The sequence below is a fragment of the Protomyctophum parallelum genome, assembly GCF_964188405.1.
Source record: "Protomyctophum parallelum genome assembly, chromosome: 18".
NCBI classification, from domain to species: domain Eukaryota; kingdom Metazoa; phylum Chordata; class Actinopteri; order Myctophiformes; family Myctophidae; genus Protomyctophum; species Protomyctophum parallelum.
The window spans coordinates 30907330-30926457 of NC_139716.1; the positions used below are offsets into that span (position 1 = coordinate 30907330).

Genomic DNA, 19128 nt, shown 5'->3' on the forward strand with positions numbered 1-19128 from the left:
TTGTTCATGAGATGATGTATTGTATGATGATGTATAATAATAAGAGCGCCCCTCACTTCACACAGGTGCTTTTTATATGTGCTACTTAGTAAGGCCAGGCAGGGCCTTGGGCCACCCCCATTAGGGCCCAGGTAGGGCCAGATCTTAATGAAAATGAGGTATGGCCAGGGTTAATGGCCATGTCCAGGGTTCATTGCCATATATAGGTTGTCTCGAGTATAGATGGTTTGATGATGTCAGACTGACATACCATAGGCCATAGGCCTATGGAGATCTAAGGGTGTCACGACATGTGACAAAGTCAGATCCATATACGGAGATCTAAGTGTCTCCATGATGTCACAAGATGCGATACCATATATGGAGACATGGGTGACTAACGGACAGGAGAAGCAGGTTTTCATAGTAAGTGTGTCCTTCAGTCGCAAGAATATATATATTATATTTTCCATTTCCATTTTTTGCATGGCTCAACTCTGACAACTCTTGCCGCAGAGGTCTGAGCTCCTGTCATTTTAGACAGAGGTGTCCTCTATACGGGTGCTGCACCCTTGTTGTCGTCAGGCTTCATGATTGGAAAAAGCAGCACCTCCTTGATGTTGTTAGAGTCTGTGAGGAACATGGTGAGACGATCAATGCCCATACCCCAACCGGCAGTTGGTGGCAGGCCGTATTCTAGAGCTGTGCAGAAGGTTTCATCAATGAACATAGCCTCATCATCACCCTCAGCTTTGGCCTTGGCCTGCTGCTCAAAGAGCTCTCTCTGCCTGATAGGATCGTTCAACTCCGTGTAGGCATTGCAGAGCTACTTCTTCATCACAAAGAGCTCAAAACGCTCAGTCAGGCCTTTATCCCTTCTGTGTCCTTTTGCAAGAGGGCTCATGATTTGAGGATGGTCACAGATAAAGGTGGGGTCGATGCATGTGACTTCAAGGAATTCTCCCACCAACTTGTCAAGGAGGCGGGCCGTGGTTCTGGGGGGAGGACATTCCACCCCCTTTCGGGCACACAACTCATCAAAGAACTTACGAGTCTCGTCACTGTCGTAGGTTTCAGGAGGAGGGAACGTGACGTCCATTATCTTTGCGAGGTCATGTGTCATGCTCACTCTTCTGAATGGTGGAGTGAAGTCAATCACACAAGCCCTTCCCGTTGGACCATAGGGATGATACTTTATCTTGTACCCACCGCTGATGTGCTTCACCATCCCCGACAGGAGTTCCTCTGTGATTTTCATCAAGTCGTTGTAATCTGCATAGGCCATGTAGAATTCACAAGTGGTGAACTCTGGATTATGAGTGAGATCAATGCCCTCGATTCTGAATTGACGACCAATCTCGTACACTCTGTCTAAGCCGCCGACCACAAGCATCTTGTGGTAGAGCTCGGGCGCAATCCTCATGTAGAGCTTCAGGTCCAGCTCATTGTGACGAGTAACAAAAGGACGAGCCACCGCTCCACCGGGAATTTGGCTCATCATTGGCGTCTCGACCTCCAAAAATCCCTGCTGGTCCAGGAAGCTGCGCAGGTAGGTGATGATCTTACAACGCGTTACAAAGTTCTGCCTCACGTAGTCGTTGAGAATCAGATCCAGGTAGCGCTGACGGAATCTGGTCTCCTTGACTTTTAGCCCACTGTGAAGATGTGGCAACATATGCAAACATGGGGAAAGTAGAGTCATCTCTATTGGAATGATGCTCAGCCCTCCTTTCTTGGTCTTCCCTGGATTACCACGGACGCCGACGATATCGCCTCGTCGCAGTTTGTTGTTGATGGCCTCGAATTCCATCGCAGACGTGTAGAACTCTGAGCTCGCCATGACCTGCAACTTGACGCCTTCCCCTCACAAGTCATAAAATAGCAATTTAGCACCAGCTGCCCTCTTGGCATGGATGCGACCCGAGACACTAAGAACGACATCCGTTCGATGGTCTTCGGGCTGAAGATGGCTGTATTTCTCAATGAATTATGTGAGTGACATATCCATGTGATATTTATGCGGGTAAGGGTCCTCACCCATGCCCTTCAGAGCTTGGACGGCCTGGGTACGTATCTTGAAGTATTGATTGGGCTCCAGAGTCTCCTCATCCACCCGAGGGTCATAATGGGCCATCTTGTTGCTTCGAATACAACTGAAAAATAGCTTTGTACTCAACCCAAAATTATGTCTTGCCGCCGATAACACTAAAGAAGAGTGCAGTAAATGCCGCTCGGCTGGATGCGTTTTTACGTTTTTTACGTTTTTACGTTTTACGTTTTACGTTTTACGTTTTTAGGTTTTCTCGAGGGCGCGAGTTTTCAGTTTTTCCGTTTTTCCGTTTTCGTTTTTACGTTTTACGTTTTTACGTTTTTACGTTTTATGTTTTTACGTCGTTTTACGTTTTACGGTTTTACGTTTTAACGTCGTTTTACGTTTTTACGTTTTACGTCGTTTTACATTTTACGTTTTACGTTTTACGTTTTTACGTTTTTACGTTTTTATGTTTGACGTTTTCCGTTTTCCGTTTTCGTTTTTCAGTTTTTCTGTTTTTACGTCGTTTTACGTTTTACGTTTTTACGTTTTACGTCTTTACGTCGTTTTACGTTTTCCGTTTTTCGTTTTCACGTCGTTTTACGTTTTTACGTTTTTACGTCGTTTAACTTTTTACGTTTTTACGTTTTTACGTTTTTACGTTTGACGTTTTTACGTTTTTACGTTTTCCGTTTTTAAGTTTTTACGTTTTTACGTCGTTTTACGTTTTACGTTTTTACGGTTTTACGTCGTTTTACGTTTTAACGTTTTTACGTCGTTTTACGTTTTACGTTTTTACGTTTTACGTTTTTACGTCGTTTTACGTTTTACGTTTTTACGTCGTTTTACGTTTTTACGTTTTACGTTTTTACGTCTTTTTACGTTTTACGTTTTACGTTTTTACGTTTTAAGTTTTTACGGTTTTACGGTTTTACGTTTTTACATCGTTTTACATTTTACGGTTTTACGTCGTTTTACGGTTTTACGTTTTAACGTCGTTTTACGTTTTAACGTCGTTTTACGTTTTTACGTTTTTACAGCGTTTTACGTTTTACGTTTTTACGGTTTTACGTTTTTACGTTTTACGTTTTCTCGAGGGCGCTTGTTTTTCCGTTTTCCGTTTTTCCGTTTTCTCGAGGGCGTTTTACGGTTTTACGGTTTTACATTTTTACGTCGTTTTACATTTTATGTTTTTACGTCGTTTTACGTTTTTACGTCGTTTTACGTTTTTACGTCGTTTTACGTTTTTACGTCGTTTTACGTTTTTACGTTTTTACGTTTTACGTTTTTACGTTTTACGTTTTACGTTTTATGTTTTTACGTCGTTTTACGTTTTTACGTTTTCAGTTTTCTTGAGGGCGCTTGTTTTTCCGTTTTTCCGTTTTCTCGAGGGCGCAAGTTTTCCGTTTTTCCGTTTTCCGTTTTGCACTGATGTCACGATTTTAATTTTTTAAGGGGCTGTTATGTTTTATGTTTACGTCGTTTTACGTTTTAACGTTTTAACGTCGTTTTACGTTTTTACGTTTTTACGTTTTCGTTTTTACCTTTTACGTTTTTACGTCGTTTTACATTTTACGTTTTACGTCGTTTTACTTTTTACGTTTTACGTTTTTACGTTTTTATGTTTGACGTTTTCCGTTTTTCCGTTTTCGTTTTTCAGTTTCAGTTTTTACGTCGTTTTACGTTTTACGTTTTTACGTTTTTACGGTTTTACGGTTTTACGGTTTTACGTTTTTACGTTTTACGTCTTTACGTCGTTTTCCGTTTTCCGTTTTTCCGTTTTTCGTTTTCACGTCGTTTTACGTTTTTACGGTTTTACGTTTTACGTTTTTACGTCGTTTTACTTTTTACGTTTTACGTTTTTACGTCGTTTTACGTTTTTACGTCGTTTTACGTTTTACGTTTTTACGTTTTAACGTCGTTTTACGTTTTTACGTTTTTACGTTTTACGTTTTTCGTTTTCACGTCGTTTTACGTTTTTACGTTTTTACGTCGTTTTACTTTTTACGTTTTACGTTTTTACGTTTTTACGTTTTTCCGTTTTCACGTCGTTTTACGTTTTACGTTTTTACGGTTTTACGTTTTTACGTCGTTTTACGTTTTTACGGTTTTACGTTTTACGTTTTTACGTCTTTTTACGTTTTACGTTTTACGTTTTAACGTTTTTACGTTTTAAGTTTTTACGTCGTTTTACGTTTTTACGGTTTTACGGTTTTTCGTTTTTACGTCGTTTTACATTTTACGGTTTTACGGCGTTTTACGTTTTAACGTCGTTTTACGTTTTAACGTCGTTTTACGTTTTTCGTTTTTACGGTTTTACGTTTTTACGTCGTTTTACGTTTTTACGTTTTACGTTTTCTCGAGGGCGCTTTTTTTTCCGTTTTTCCGTTTTCTCGAGGGCGTTTTACGGTTTTACATTTTTACGTCGTTTTACGTTTTACGTTTTTACGTCATTTTACGTTTTACGTTTTACGTTTTTACGTTTTCAGTTTTCTCGAGGGCGCTTGTTTTTCCGTTTTCCGTTTTTCCGTTTTCTCGAGGGCGCGAGTTTTCCGTTTTTCCGTTTTCCACTGATGTCACGATTTTAATTTTTTAAGGGGCTAGCTTTGCCATTGACCATGGTAAACAAACATTAGCACCCGTTGTAATTGATGTTGTAAGATGATAAGAGTGCCCCTCACTTCACACGGGTGTGATTTTTGTTTTTGTTTTAGGTATTATGACCTCAACTACACCCACACAACCTGAACTTTGAACAGTCAGTGGATTTTCTGTGGACTGGCGTTTTCTCTGTGTGTTCTGAAGCCTTTTGAGCTGCAATGAAAACAGGCAAACAGGCCTCAACAGTGACTGACATCTTCTGGCAAATCCCTATGATATATATGGGCTCTTACCTCACAGTCCACAGTAAAATCAGAGCACTTGTTTTAGCCAGAAAACCTCAGACCACAGAAAATCTACTGAATGTTAAAGTTTTTTGGGGTGGAATTGAGTTCAGAAAAAAAATAAAAATAAAATGTCACGATCCTTTTAACAAGATCTAAAACCTAAAGATAATTCCATTGCTAAAAATAGTGGTGCTGGCATTACATATAAGTCAAACACACTTGGAATGTTGTGGGTGCTATACTGATGTTTGGGTGCAAAAGTATCGAAAACAAAGTAGGCCTATTTCATTTTGTATTTGAGCTGACAGGACATCAAGTCAATCAAGTCACCTTAATTCAATAATAGTTTTTTTGAGGGGTATATAGCCACTCCTTAGTCCAGCTTTTGGTTACCGCCCACAAACATCGATTATGGAAATGTGTTGTGTGCAAATTGTGCTCTTGAACATCCCTCAGATCGACCGATGCGCACCGGCTGCCCTGATGACTTTGGGGGCAAGGTTATGGACGTTTGAATTAAGCGATATTACACGAGAGGGTGTGGGTTAACTTATTTATTGCCACGACAGGAGTTTATTGACACGACAGTGATGCTGTCAGGAATGAGACGAAGTCGAGTTCCACAAGCATCACTGAAGTGGCAATAATCACGTTAAACCACACCCTCAAGTGTAATATTGCAATTCTACAACAGTTACCCTTAAAACTAAGAAAATCACTGAAAAAATATATTTTTTTAATGACAGACCAGAAATGTCCCAAGAAACTAGCTACCTAGCCACCGAGTTTGCTAGCGCTCTGGGAGAACAGAACAGCTGAATTATTTGTTTTGATTAGGTGGTGAATGGTGCTGGTTTAACCGACGGCTAGAAGCCGTTTCAACCAATCAGATTGCTTCCTCGAAACGACCTGTTGTAGAATGACAGTTAACGAGAGATATAACGGAGAGGAAGTTTGTGTGGGGAAGCAGAGCTCAGTAGTGAGTGACTAAGGCCCCATTTACAGTTTAAATGAGTCTAAAATGTCACAAGACTCATCCATTCTGACGTGAGATCAGATTCTAAAAATGTCTTCTACATCCTGACAGTTTTCTGAAAAATCTATGTTTCTATGTCAGTTGTTCTTCGATTTTTCAAAAATAGCTAAAGCATAACATGATGCTAACACCAAAAGAGGTTCCCGCCCAAAATGGGTTAAACAAATCAGATTCCAATCTGAATGTGGCTCAGATCTGATTCAGGCTGGATTTGGCTGCCAGTGAAAATGGGTGCTGAATAGTCGGTGAACAGGGCAGAGGCAGCGGAAAGGGACGGTTACACGCTGATTGTCAAGTGGAGCCAATTAACTTGACCGTGGCCGTTAGAACGAGACGGAGCCATAATACCAGCCTGCACGGAGAGAGCTGGAGCGATTACTGCACGCCATATTCAAAGGGGCCCAGGTTTACAACTGGGTTGTCTGTAAGTAACTATCCGCAGTTCTTGCCATTGTAATCCTGTCTACCAGATCCGTTGTTAAATGAGACCGTGTCAGAACAGATTAACTCAACTGGCCTATAACTACTTGTGTGTTCACAGTGGTTGTTGTTGAAGTGAGAAGAGAAGTACCAGGCCGATACACCCCCCCCCCCCCCCCCTTCCCTGCACATTTGATATAAGACAATTTTAAAGTGATTTCATTTTAGGATTTAGTTTAGTTTAAATAGGGTTTATTTGTAGGATTTTAGGAAGTATGGCTTTTAGTATTTTTCAATTAAAGCTTGTATTTTATATTTGGCCAATTAGAGTGCCCGCTGTACAGTAGCCTATTTAGACAAAATGTATACCATTTTTGTACAACCTTGAAATACTTTTCTGTCTAAGTCCTTTCCTCGTGTTTGATTTTACATTGCTCTTACCTGGGTAAAACATGAACCTGAGTGTCCTGTATGTGTAAAGTTAAGAGTGTTGAGTGTTTATAGTAAATAAAGTGGCGTAGTCTTAGGCAGAGAACAACTTTCTTTGGGTTTCACAATAATTATTGCAAGCCGCACTTAAAACAGTGCACTCATAAATATATGATTTCTGTGTTGCTCATGGAGTAGTAATTCAGCTAATGGTATACAAGTTTAATGTAACTCTTTTGGCACCACGGTCACATAAAGTAAAGCCCACCAGAGGCTTCACTTCCGACGCCTCTTAAAGAAGTTCGGTGTGACTGGGGAGGCGTCACTTCTACAGAGCCACTGTGGAAAGTGTCATCGTCTTCACAGTCTCAGTGTGGTATGGAAACACCACCGTCTTAGAGAGGAAACAGCTGAAAAGGGTGGTACGCACAGCGTCAAAAATCATTGGCCTCGACCTCCCATCCGTCTCCTCTATCTACACCATACGCACTAAGCGCAGGATGCAGAAGGTGATTGCCGACCCCTCTCTCAGGTAAGAGACTCCGGTCTCTAAAGTGCAATACCTCCCGCTTTAAGAACAGCACTTATCCCGAGGCGGTTCGCCACCTGAATGCTGATCCTCTTTTCACTCGCACTTTACAGCGTGAAGCTGCTTTGTAAAACGATGAACTGTGATGCAATTGCTATTCATTTATTCAACATGAATTGTAACGTTTTGCATTCTTCTTATTTATTGGTCCCCCTCATACAGTATGATGTTTGTACTTTTGTATCTTGTTATACTGTCTGATTATGTGATGTGAATATGTGCCTTTCTGTTTTTAGTGCACTGAAACAAATTCCAATCAACTCTGTTGACATGGCAATAAAGTCTTGAATCTTGAATCTATAAGCATGGATATTGTGTGTGCACAGTGCACCCATCTTAGAGATAACAAATGAAAGGATTCAGGCCTAAGCCTTCTCTTGGAATATGTCATCAGAATACAGCGAAGAATTACCCAACCTTACCACCTTTTCCCACATCTCTATAGACCAAATCCTGTGGTTTTTACATTTTACAACACTAAACATTAAAATGTGCATTTTTCAAATTATTTTGTAATGACAGGTTTCTGCACTACAACACTACTCTATAACACCCCTCTCAGTGTAGTTGTTGGCAGTCTATTCCTGCTGAAACACAGTATGATCACGTCCTATTGACAATCTGTCAGCCGAGGAAGAGTTTCTTTCTTACATATCGGCACTAGCACAAGCAACATGGTCCATGTCTGTGCACTTTAGACCTCAATTTCTATTTTCTGCATTGATTTGTTTCTCTTAGTGACTGTTCCTATGGAAACAAGTTGAGCCATCTTTGTGACTGATTATCCTGCTATATCTGTCCCCCAATAATGAACCAACTTCATTCATTTAGATCAGAATCACTCTTATTGTCACGTCACAGGATTACAGGGAAGAATCAGTGGGTGAAATTAGTTTTCCTGTAAGCTCCATCATTAGAAGAAAGGGGAAGGGGGCAGAGAGGGGGAGAGCAAAGAGAGGGGGAAAAAATCTAATATATCTACATGATATGGCACTCGGCCCTCGGGTAACACAGGGGTAAAGTACCTGCCCACCACTTTGGTGAGAGTTTGCAAAGTCAAAGCCACTCGTCAGTAGCAACGCAATTGGCCTTCAGGGGAGGGCAGCCTTTAGTAGAAACGGGATGGTCATGGTCATAGGGATGGACTGTTGGACAGGTTGTGGCTGCAAAGTGGCAGTCTCTCGAGACAGACTCTGGGACTCACGAAAAGAGGGCGCTGTTTTTCCTGTATTTTTTTGCCGTTGGGTTCTCGATGGTGACTGTCCTTAACTACGCACCACAATGACCAATGTAAGAGCCTGCCCAGGACTACAGATGAAATGTAGCTTTGGCTAACTGGCCCATTTACATTGATGTGAAAACTGACATGTTGATTAATGAGCGTTGTCCCTGTCAAATAAATAATAGTAGTCCGAGTGAGGCGCTGTACAAGGCCCAACTGCCATTATGCGCCTCCGCACCACCTACTGTAGATTGTTCCGTTTGCGAGTAGTTCCCATACAAGGCTGTGTATGTGCGCGCGTGTGCGTGCGTGTGTGCGTGCGTGAGAGCGAGTGCGAGCAAGATGGATGCAGTGTCCCAGACAGTAATGGTGTGTTGATGACAAACCCAGCTGCAGGGCATTGCTGTGTCATTCGACACGACACCAACTCATCCAGAATGCATGTGACACCACCTGATGCAGTAGAGTAGAGTAGACTCTTCACATCCAACTACTGAAACTATTCATGCAAAACTGATTTATGCTCTTTCACACATTCAGTTGGAATGCTGAATTCACCAACGCTTTTTTGGCATTCCTTGATGTAGAAACAGACACAGATTGAACTCCTTTCGTGTTATAATGAACACATTATGAGTATACAGTATATACGATTATACGTCCACACCATCAGAGTACAGAAAACAATCATAACTCTCTATCCGAATGTCTCTATCATAACTCTCTATCAGAATGTCTCTATCAGAATGCCTCACTGCAAAACAATTGACATCGTTTCAACCTGAAAATGCAGGTCCTGGTGCTGCACAGCAAATGCTAATTAAGACAACCTCACTGTTCACATTGTTTCAACTCAGATATTCAAGTTTATAAAGTTGACACAACTACAGTATTGTCTCAACCTCGTTTTCTAAATTATCAAAATTGATTGAACTTGTAATAACTTGTTGTTTCACCTTAACCCTGTAACACCCCGATATATTTCTACCTAGTTAAATCAAATCACTTAATGCAATTTAATTTTCCGTACTGATTGCCCATAAAATAATTAATCAAAAAGATACACTGCGATTATATACGCAATGCAAATTAGCATGCTGTTACCTAATCATGAAGCATCTCCCCAAGGTTGTTAATTACTGGGTTCTCTTCCAACACTTTGAAAGTGGATCTTCATCACTCACATACAGAGAGTGGTCGGCAATTGTGCAATGTCGAAGAAGATGTAACAAAGAGTGGTATTGTACTTTCGATACATTCAATATAAAAAAAAATTATGCCAATTTTTACTCAGCTAAAAGTTTGAATACAAGCATTTTACTTTTTTACAATTTCTTTTAATTGTTGTTGTAATTCTAACACTGCATGTGGACCAGAGTCAAGCTGGAATCCTAAAAGGTAGAAGTCATGTGCAAAAGCCTGCAGGGTAAGCCACAGGGTGTCGGACTCCCAGTCCTTCCTGACACACCATGAAGTCTATTTAATTTGCTGTTAATGAGACTCGACTCGAGGGGCCTGTATTGCAATTACTGTAGCATAATCGTTGCTGTCGGAAAGAACTAACTACAGCATCACACAAAAGTATGGAAAGTAGAAACCTCCTATCTCCAGGTTCTAACTTTTTGTGTTTTTTGATCATACTACACTAACTACAGCATCACACAAAAGTATGGAAAGTAGCATATCTGCAAGCTTGAAACGAGCTTGTCGATTTTCCTATTCTTGTCGATTTTTCTATTTTTGAATTTGAATCCTGAAAAGTAACAGTGAGGCTCCCACTAGGGAGAAATAGGCGAGTGGTTTAACATAAAAACCGGCGTTAAACAAGGATGCAATATGTCAGGGTTCTTGTTCTTGATTGTGATGGACTGGTTAATGAGAAGAACAGTTAGACAGGGAGAGAATGGAATTCGATGGAAGCTGACATCAAAACTTGACGACCTAGACTTCGCAGACGACATAGCATTGCTCTCCTCCACAAAACAGCATATTCAAAATAAAACAACACAAATGGACGAAGAAGCCAGGCGAGTAGGTCTCAGGATCAACATACAAGACAAAAACAATGAGGATTAATCCAAGGAACCAGGAAAGAATTCAGATTAATGGACAAGATCTTGAAGAGGTAGAGCAGTTCACTTACTTAGAAGCCACAGTTTGCAAGGAGGGAGGTGGCATGAAGGACCTGAGGAGTAGAGTGTCAAAAGAAAGAGGTGCATTCATCAGACTGAAAAACACCTGGAGTTCAAACAACATCATGAGAAGAACCAAGCTAAAACTGTACATGACACTATTGATGCCAGTACTGCCTTACGGATGGAAAATGAACAAAGGAGACAACAAGGCAGTTGATGTGTTTCACAACAGATGCCTACGAAGAATACTCCGTATACACTGGCAAGATCACATCAGCACCAAAGAGCTGCTAGAAAGAGCTGAGATGAAGCCGCTGAGTGAGGAAGTGAAGCTGCGTAGATGGAAGATGATTGGACACATACTACGACAGGACCACAACAATGACTGCAACATAGCCTTGACGAAACGAAGGAAAGGAAGACCAAAGACCACCTGGAGGCGCACTGTTGAGAAAGAAAGACAAGAGGCAGGATGGAGGTCATGGTCTGAAGTGAGGGTGGCAGCAGCTGACAGTGAAGGGTGGAAGCGCTCTGTGAAGGCCTTATGTGCCACAAGGCACGAAGTGGATACTGTAGGTAACAGGTAACAGGGGTTCCCACTTCCCACCAACAAAGATCAGAAGATCAAAAGTGTATAAAAAAACAAATCTAAATTAATCAACCCGCTGTTCTGCTTCATTGTTTCAAGAGGAATAGAGATTACATCACAAACCTTGGTGTTCACGTATTTCCCCAGGCAGGTATTTCACCTTTAGTCAAAATAAAAGAATATTCACATTTGACATTGAAGATTTTTGTTTTTGTTTTGGAAGCTTTGTGTGGAGAGAAATTGGCTTTTGTTTTGCAAGCTTTGAGTGCTTTTATTTACTGAACTATGATGTCAATTCCCCGTCTCTCTCTCTCTCTCTCTCTGAGACATACAAGAGCTTCAGAGTGAATTCAAAGAATAGCGAATAGCGTTCTACTTGACTTTGAAGTATTAATCCTTTTAGTTTGGGGGATGGAAGACCATCCACCACCACTAGTGTAAAACACCATTATAGAGGTGCATACAGAATACACTGAATGTCTTTTGCTACAATATTATGCCTGCGAGGAAAAAGTATAATTGTTATTACATAAACATCTTAAGGAATAATACAAATGCTTGAAGCAGAAATTGTACATGCAAAACTGCAGAATCCAGCTCTCTGTGTGTTCGCTCCAGTGCCCTGCCTTTCCCACAATGACGTTCGGTACAGGCTTGACAGTTGACACCACTCTCTCCTTAGCCCTGTGATTGTTTCTCGAATATTAAATGTAATTAATTTTCATTTCAGAAACAAGTGGTGCTCCCCAAGTCTCCATCATGGGCCCTATACTGTCTACTGGCTTTAATGCCACTAGACAGCCGATTAGAGTAGGCTACTTGCGCAAGCAGAGCACACAAGTACTGTAATCGGATGTATAAAAACCACTCCCTGTGAACTGTGAAGTGCAGGGGAGCTAATATCATCAAGTCTAACTAACTAATGTTGATTAGGTGATGTAATGGTGATATAAAACAAACGGTGCCACAAACATTAAATGCCATTAACAATAAAGAGACAATATGACGTAATGAGGGACAATATGACGTACATTTTCCCTTCAATGTCAATGGCGTTTTTATTTTTTAATTTTTTTAATTTTTTTGCGACTTACGCCTTTTATTGTTTTTTTGAAGGGACAGACAGTAGGCTGACAGGAAACGGGAGAGAGATGGGGGAAGACATGCAGTAAAGGCCGTGTCAGGCTCGGGAGTCGAACCCGCGGCACACTGCGACTGGATTACCAGTCGGGTGCCCAGACGGTTACGCCACCGCCTGGGCGTCAATGGCGTTTTTAACAAACATTAAACCTGTATATAGGAGGGCCTAGCGCCCCTCAACAATCTGACATAAATGCTTGGATTGTATTTGGACAGTATCCGAGTAGTGACAAATAAACCCCTGCTGAAAAAATGAAGACACAGTATTTGGGGCAGAGGTCCAGAGAGAGAGAAACTGCCTGTGTGTGAACCCCGCCACGCCATATAGGGGATTAATCCAATGTTATCTGGAACAAATTAATTTACAGGGATTTGCCCGAACTTGATCAGGGGCCTGTTTTGCAAAAGATTTCTACGCATACATTTAAAAAGTGTAACTTCTCCATAACAGGAAAGTGTACAATCTCAGGCAGTCATTACTTTATAGTGCAGGGATCCTCAATGTTTTTCAGGCCAAGCAGGGCCATTTTGAAAACAGTCATCAGTGTTGCGTAAATTAACGTTTTTAGTTAATGTTGTATTTTCAGACATTTAACCTCTTAAAACATTATACTTAAATGTAAACTTTGTTGGTTCTCTAGGCTACATGCTCTTTTTCCCCCTCTACACTAGACCTCTTTGACAAAATTAAGCCGATCTACATGCGTAGTGAGCTTGCAGATCTGCTATTTTCGGCAAATGGTCCACCTCAGAACAGAGATCCTAGTGTTCAAGTGATTAATAACAAAGATAATAAAAGTTCCTATCACACAAAGCTTTGGTCGACGCCCTGTAGTAACTCTGAGGACCCCATAGGGGTCCCGGACCCCCTGTTGAAGACCCCTGCTATAGTGCAAGTATTTTTCCTGTAATTAGAATTTCGACTATTCTCGGTGGGAGAAGTATATGAATCGAGTTCAGTCATGTATCTCCCTATCATACTGTAGCCTCTCCACTCTATCGACTTCATCGCCTCTGGCTGTTTCTAAAATGATATTCAGAGCCTGAGACTCTTCCATTTTCGCCTGGGGAGGTGAAGTACCCATGCTGCGTATTGGTTTTCCCTGAGATTTGACGAAAGGAAGCAAATTACGCCACACTGATGCGGATAGCTGGGAGTCGGGACTCGAGGCAATTTAAAGTCTCCGCTATCACATGATTGAGCAGCGATTAGTACACGCCGGAGGAGGGCAATAGATTGAGTCGAAATCAAATAGCATTTATGTCTTGCCTTTTATCAGGGATGGATTTACATTAGTAGGGGCCCCCGGGCTAGACAAAAATGTCATGGCCCCCCTCGGCCACGTGGTGCGCGGGAAAAATAGGGGTATATGTTGGTTTCATTTTGTGGTACCCAGCCCCCCAAAAGACAGACAGACAGACAGACAGACAGACAGACAGACAGACAGACACTATAGCCTGGGCACCATTTCATTTAGGGTATATGATCCTGTCGGGAGCGGATGATATTGTTACATCATGTAATGTTGTAGTATTGTTTTGTAGTCGACAGGCAGGAACAACAGGGCGGCAACTTATTTTTCCCTCATTCTATTCTATTCTTCTGAATAAAAGCTACAGGCTACGAGAGCTTTTATTGTTATTCTTCCGGTTTGAGGGAAAGGGAAGTTCCGTTTGATTGTTCCTGACTTCACATGACATAACGATATCATCCGTCACACTAGTCGCTGTGCATGGTGGGCTTTAGACTGGATAAGGCTTTCCACAGCTACCCCACAACAAACACAGCAGGCACCATAACAGTGCACACAGCAGAGCAGAAGCTCGCAATGTTTAAACCATAATACAACTAAATAAACAATAACTAAACACAATCTCACTTGAATTGGATTGCAATAATTTTCATTATTAAAAGAAAAAAACTTATTTGTTTGGTAAAGATGTGGAATAGAAATGGTAAATCCGCCCCTGCCAATTATTATTATTAGTTTTTAATCCCTCAATTTCTGTAATCCCTTTTTCACACGGTGCCGCAATTGCCTAAACCCAATCCTTGGCGCTACTCTCCCGGGTGCTATACTCTCCATCTGGCAACCGGACTGAGCTCATTCTTCTCCTTGAAAACGAGTTTCTGCAACTCAAGGGAATATATCCTCCAGTGACATTTCAAAATAAATAAACAAACAATGCACTCATGTGTCATACGACGCATTGTGAGCTCGCAGATCTACTATTTTTTAAATATTTTTCTAGAATGGGTAGGCTACTTTCTACTTTTGTTACTTTAAGTACATTTTGATACCAATACTTTTGTACTTTTACAACATTTAGAATTGCAGACTTTTATTTCTCCTGTACATTGCAGTATTGCTACTTGTACTTATCTGAGCTCCCACAAGGGGAAGCATCTGTGGGTGTCTCGATGCAGCACCAACAACCATTATTTTAATCACATGAACCCCACCGTGCCCATTATAAAATGAAAATACGTTGATAGGCTATATTCGTTCAAGAGAGAGATGTGGCGTTGAGGAAAAAAGGAGGGCATTAAGTGTAGACCCCTAGGCGACCCCGGTATAGTCAATTACATATTTAGGGTTTAAGTGGTTTATCGCATTCTCTGTGTTAACAAGATAAAAATTTGCCATGCATATTCTCTCATGAAAGAGCAAATAGTCGCTGCCCTTCACCACTATGATGGCGCTGAACGATGCATGTTGAGAGCATCTGGAGAGGAGGCTGAATCAAATGGGCCATCAGGACAGCTGGACCACTTGATCCTGGCTGGTTGTCACAGTGTGTGTGAGCAGTGAAGTGTCTTTCTCTTTTTTTCCATGCACGCACACACACACACGCACGCGCACACGCACACGCACGATGAGAATCACGCAGATTTCCGATCATGCGCGTGCGTGCGTGCATGCACTTGTTTTTGTGGCCTATGAGGTAATTCTCAAGGGCATATTTCCAAAACGTTTTTGGCTGCAGTATGTAGGTCAAGGTCAAGGTAAACGTTTATTGTCCACAAGGGAAATTTACCTTGGGGTTTCAGCTACAGCCACACATAAAACATCAATGACAGACAAAAATATATTACAGAGGGAGACACAACATTACACCATTGCACACATGATGTGGATAATCTAGCCTCACACAGTTAATGTACTTCCACTTTGGTTCTTTGTATCTTCTCCCAGAGGGCAGAAGTACAAACTCGCCATTTAAAACATGGGTAACATCACTAACGATCTTTTTAGCCTGTTTTAGTGTAGCCTGCTCATAAATAGACTGCAGAGAGGGGAGTTGTCTTACCCCTATGATCTTCCCTGCAGTCTGCACCAATCTGAGAGATCTGCACTGAGAGATTACCGAACCAAACTGTGATGCCAAACCTGACCAGGCTTTCCAAGACTGCTCGATAGAACACTAACATAAATCTCTGGTCAACACCATGAACCCTGAGACGCCGAAGGAAGTGCAGTCTTTGCTGTAGTTTACTACAGAGACTGTCTGTAGTATTGTGTATTCTAAGTTAGTGAGTTGTCAATACAGATCCCCAAGTATTTATATGAGGAGACCTGTGAGATGGTTGAGTCATGGATGACCACAGGCCTGTGATCACCAATACTATTGGGGTCAAACACCATCTCCTGTGTCTTCTTAACGTTAAGAATAAGGTGGTTGTCATCACACCACTTTACAAAGTTCTGTACCTCTAAAAAGTAGTCCTCTAAATCCCTATCCTTATCCAGAAGGGCTAAGATGGCAGTATCATCCGAGAATTGAATGATGTAATTGTTCGGGTTGCCACTTCTACACTCATTTGTATACAGAGTAAAAAGGACAGGTGAGCTAACGGAGCCCTGAGGTGTTCCAGTACTCAGGGTTCTGCGCTCTGACATAGTGCCATTCACACTTACCCTTTGTGTACGTTTAGTTAAAAATGAATGGTACCATCTAATAATAAGAGGATGGACATTAAGGTCCCTCAACCGCTTTATTAAGAGATGTGGCTGTATTGTATTAAATGCTGAGCTGAAATCTACAAAAAGAAGGCGTGCATAAGCTCTGTTATTATCCAAGTGTTTCAAAAGAAAATAGTCCAAGGTCAAGACTGCGTCCTCTATACTCCTGTTGCTCCTGAAACTGAAAATCATCCAATGCGCAGCCTATACCGCTGCCTTCAGCAGACTGATAATGATTTTCTCAAAACATTTCATGACTACTGTGATTTCTGGTAGATGGGACACCAAGCCTCCGCTAAGCTAGCTCCTGACTGCATGAATGCAGCAGCCGGCCACATATCCCGTCTGGACCTGAAGCCTTCCGGGGACAATGTGTGGGAAAACATCCTCTGGACGTTGATCCACAGTAATTCCCAGATCACTGTGTATGAGTACAGACTCTAGGGCAGCATTTTGTTCATGCAAGAAGTCAGCTGTTTCAAACCCTGCGTAAAAGTTGTTTAATTCGACAGAACACCTCTAGTCAGTGGCAGTGTAAACTTTGCAGCAAGCAGAGCAAAGACAATCTATAACCAATTGAGAAAAAGAGGTTGCGCATCAGCAATGGTTTTCAGTGGTGTGCCAAGCCCAAAAAGGAACGCTTACGCGTTTCGGCTATGCAGCCTTCAACGCGTAAGCGTTCCTTTTTGGTGTGTGCCAATAAAGAAATGGAAATGTGAGTACTTTGTCCGCCGCTTGTTTAATTTTTGGATGTGCTACCTTTTTGGATTTATTTTTTGACAATTGAAGGTTTTTGAAAGGTTTTCAGTTATTATACATCAATACGGTCTATCAACAATGAATGAATTATATCCACCATTCACTTATGTAGAGTACTATTATGTAGAGTAGACTATGAGTTACTGAAACTATATGAATATGAATGAATAGTCGATCACTAATGAATATACAATTTAGGCATTTAGCAGACACTCGTATTCCAGAGCAACATGAGGTAATACATCAAGTGCATAGAAAAAAATCAATCAATACGACCTCGAAAACCAATTAGATTTATAGTGCGATTCTTAACACATAAAACGCCATTGGCGTTGATCTACACCAATTAATAAATGTGATAGCTTTGGGTTGCTAGCTGGTGTTGTCAATAACACTGGCTCTGCTGTGTGCACTGTTACGGTGCCTGCTGTGTTGTGGGGTATATGTGGAAAGCCTTATCCAGTCTAATGTGAGTGTGTGATCACATCAGAACGCACACCAAAGAGCACAGCACATAGCCAGAGAGAGAGAGAGAGAGAGAGAGAGAGAGAGAGAGAGAGAGAGAGAGAGAGAGAGAGAGAGAGAGAGAGAGAGAGAGAGACATAGACTAGAGAAAGAGAAATAAATACTATAGAGACGAAGACGGGGAGAGGCAGAGGGAGAACGAGGCAGAGTGCATGTGCACATGGGAACTCTCCACACTAATCTGGGAAGCATCACACACTACTATAGTAGAGAGAGAGAGAGAGTGACAGTGAGGAGGAGAGGGAAAAGAGATAAGGGGTTGAGAGGAGAGATATTCACCATTTAGCGCTGCTTGCAAAGCGCGCCGGTGTTCAGAGAGACAGCATGCGATGTGGGGCTGAGAGGAGGCAAACAGCGCTGTGACACGCTCTCCTCCGACCCACAGAGAGGGGAGAGAGAGAGAGAGAGAGAGAGAGAGAGAGAGAGAGAATGAGATAAAGGACAGGAGCAGAGGAGATTGGAACCACAATAAGTTGGACTCTAATCTTATTCATGATTGTTTGGCAGAATCGATTGAAAGGAAAGCCCCCTTGGGATGTATAGCGTCTCACTTTCGAGGGCGTCCTAAATTATCATTGTATTGTTTTGTGTCCTGGACTGGTTACCATCGGGGGAAGACAGACACTATAGAGGATGGAAAGACATCACTAGCTACAGCGGGTAAGTTGTTTTAATAGCAAATAACACATACCGATGAATTATTGCAGTTCATCTAAATTTGGCTGTTGTCGAGAAGCACTTTGTATAACTTTGATTTTGAGACGTGCACTGTAAATAAATATTAATACAAGTATTACTATTATTACTGTAGTGATGAACAAACATAACAACAATGTGTGTGTGTGTGTGTGTGTGCTCGTGAGTGCGTGTCAAGGATTACCTTGTCTTTGAGTGACAATGACAAGCTTTACAAACACGCCTTGTTTGGATTGACAGTGGCACACATGGCCTTTCAGTAATATTGCGTCTTTGTCATTTTGTTTTTTTGTTGGCACTTGGTGAGTGCGTGTTACACACGTCAGAGAGATTGACCGCTTAGCGTCGCTTCACGGGGGATGTGACACATTTTCAGTAATTATCTGGCTGTACTGTATTGTGTACGTGTATACACAAAGTGTTCCTTTAAATTATGTCTGCCTTTCAGACAAAAGCACTGGAGCTGTAGTCAATGTCCCTGTCAAAATGCACCCTTCTCTATCCCCCCCGGGCAAATCTAATAGCATGGTGTTTTTCCAAATCATTTATCTTTGTAGTGGCACTATCATATCCGATGATGGGAACTCAATAACCTCTTGAACCCCATCTGTAGCATCTCTTTTGTGCACAACAGGCGGACAAGTGCAACATAGTGAGCTTATATATCGGCAATATTTGCCCAAGAGATAATAGAGGGGGGAAAAAGGAGGTGACCATGGATAGA

At 41.6% G+C, this 19128-nt stretch overlaps 1 pseudogene across 1 annotated transcript; it reads right to left on the minus strand.

Moving 5' to 3' along the window:
* Positions 1-532: 532 nt before the first annotated feature.
* On the minus strand, positions 533-2113 carry LOC310876083 (lysine--tRNA ligase-like; annotated as a pseudogene). The gene has a single exon. The product of its transcript is annotated as a lysine--tRNA ligase-like (transcript).
* Between the last annotated feature and the right edge of the window lie 17015 nt (positions 2114-19128).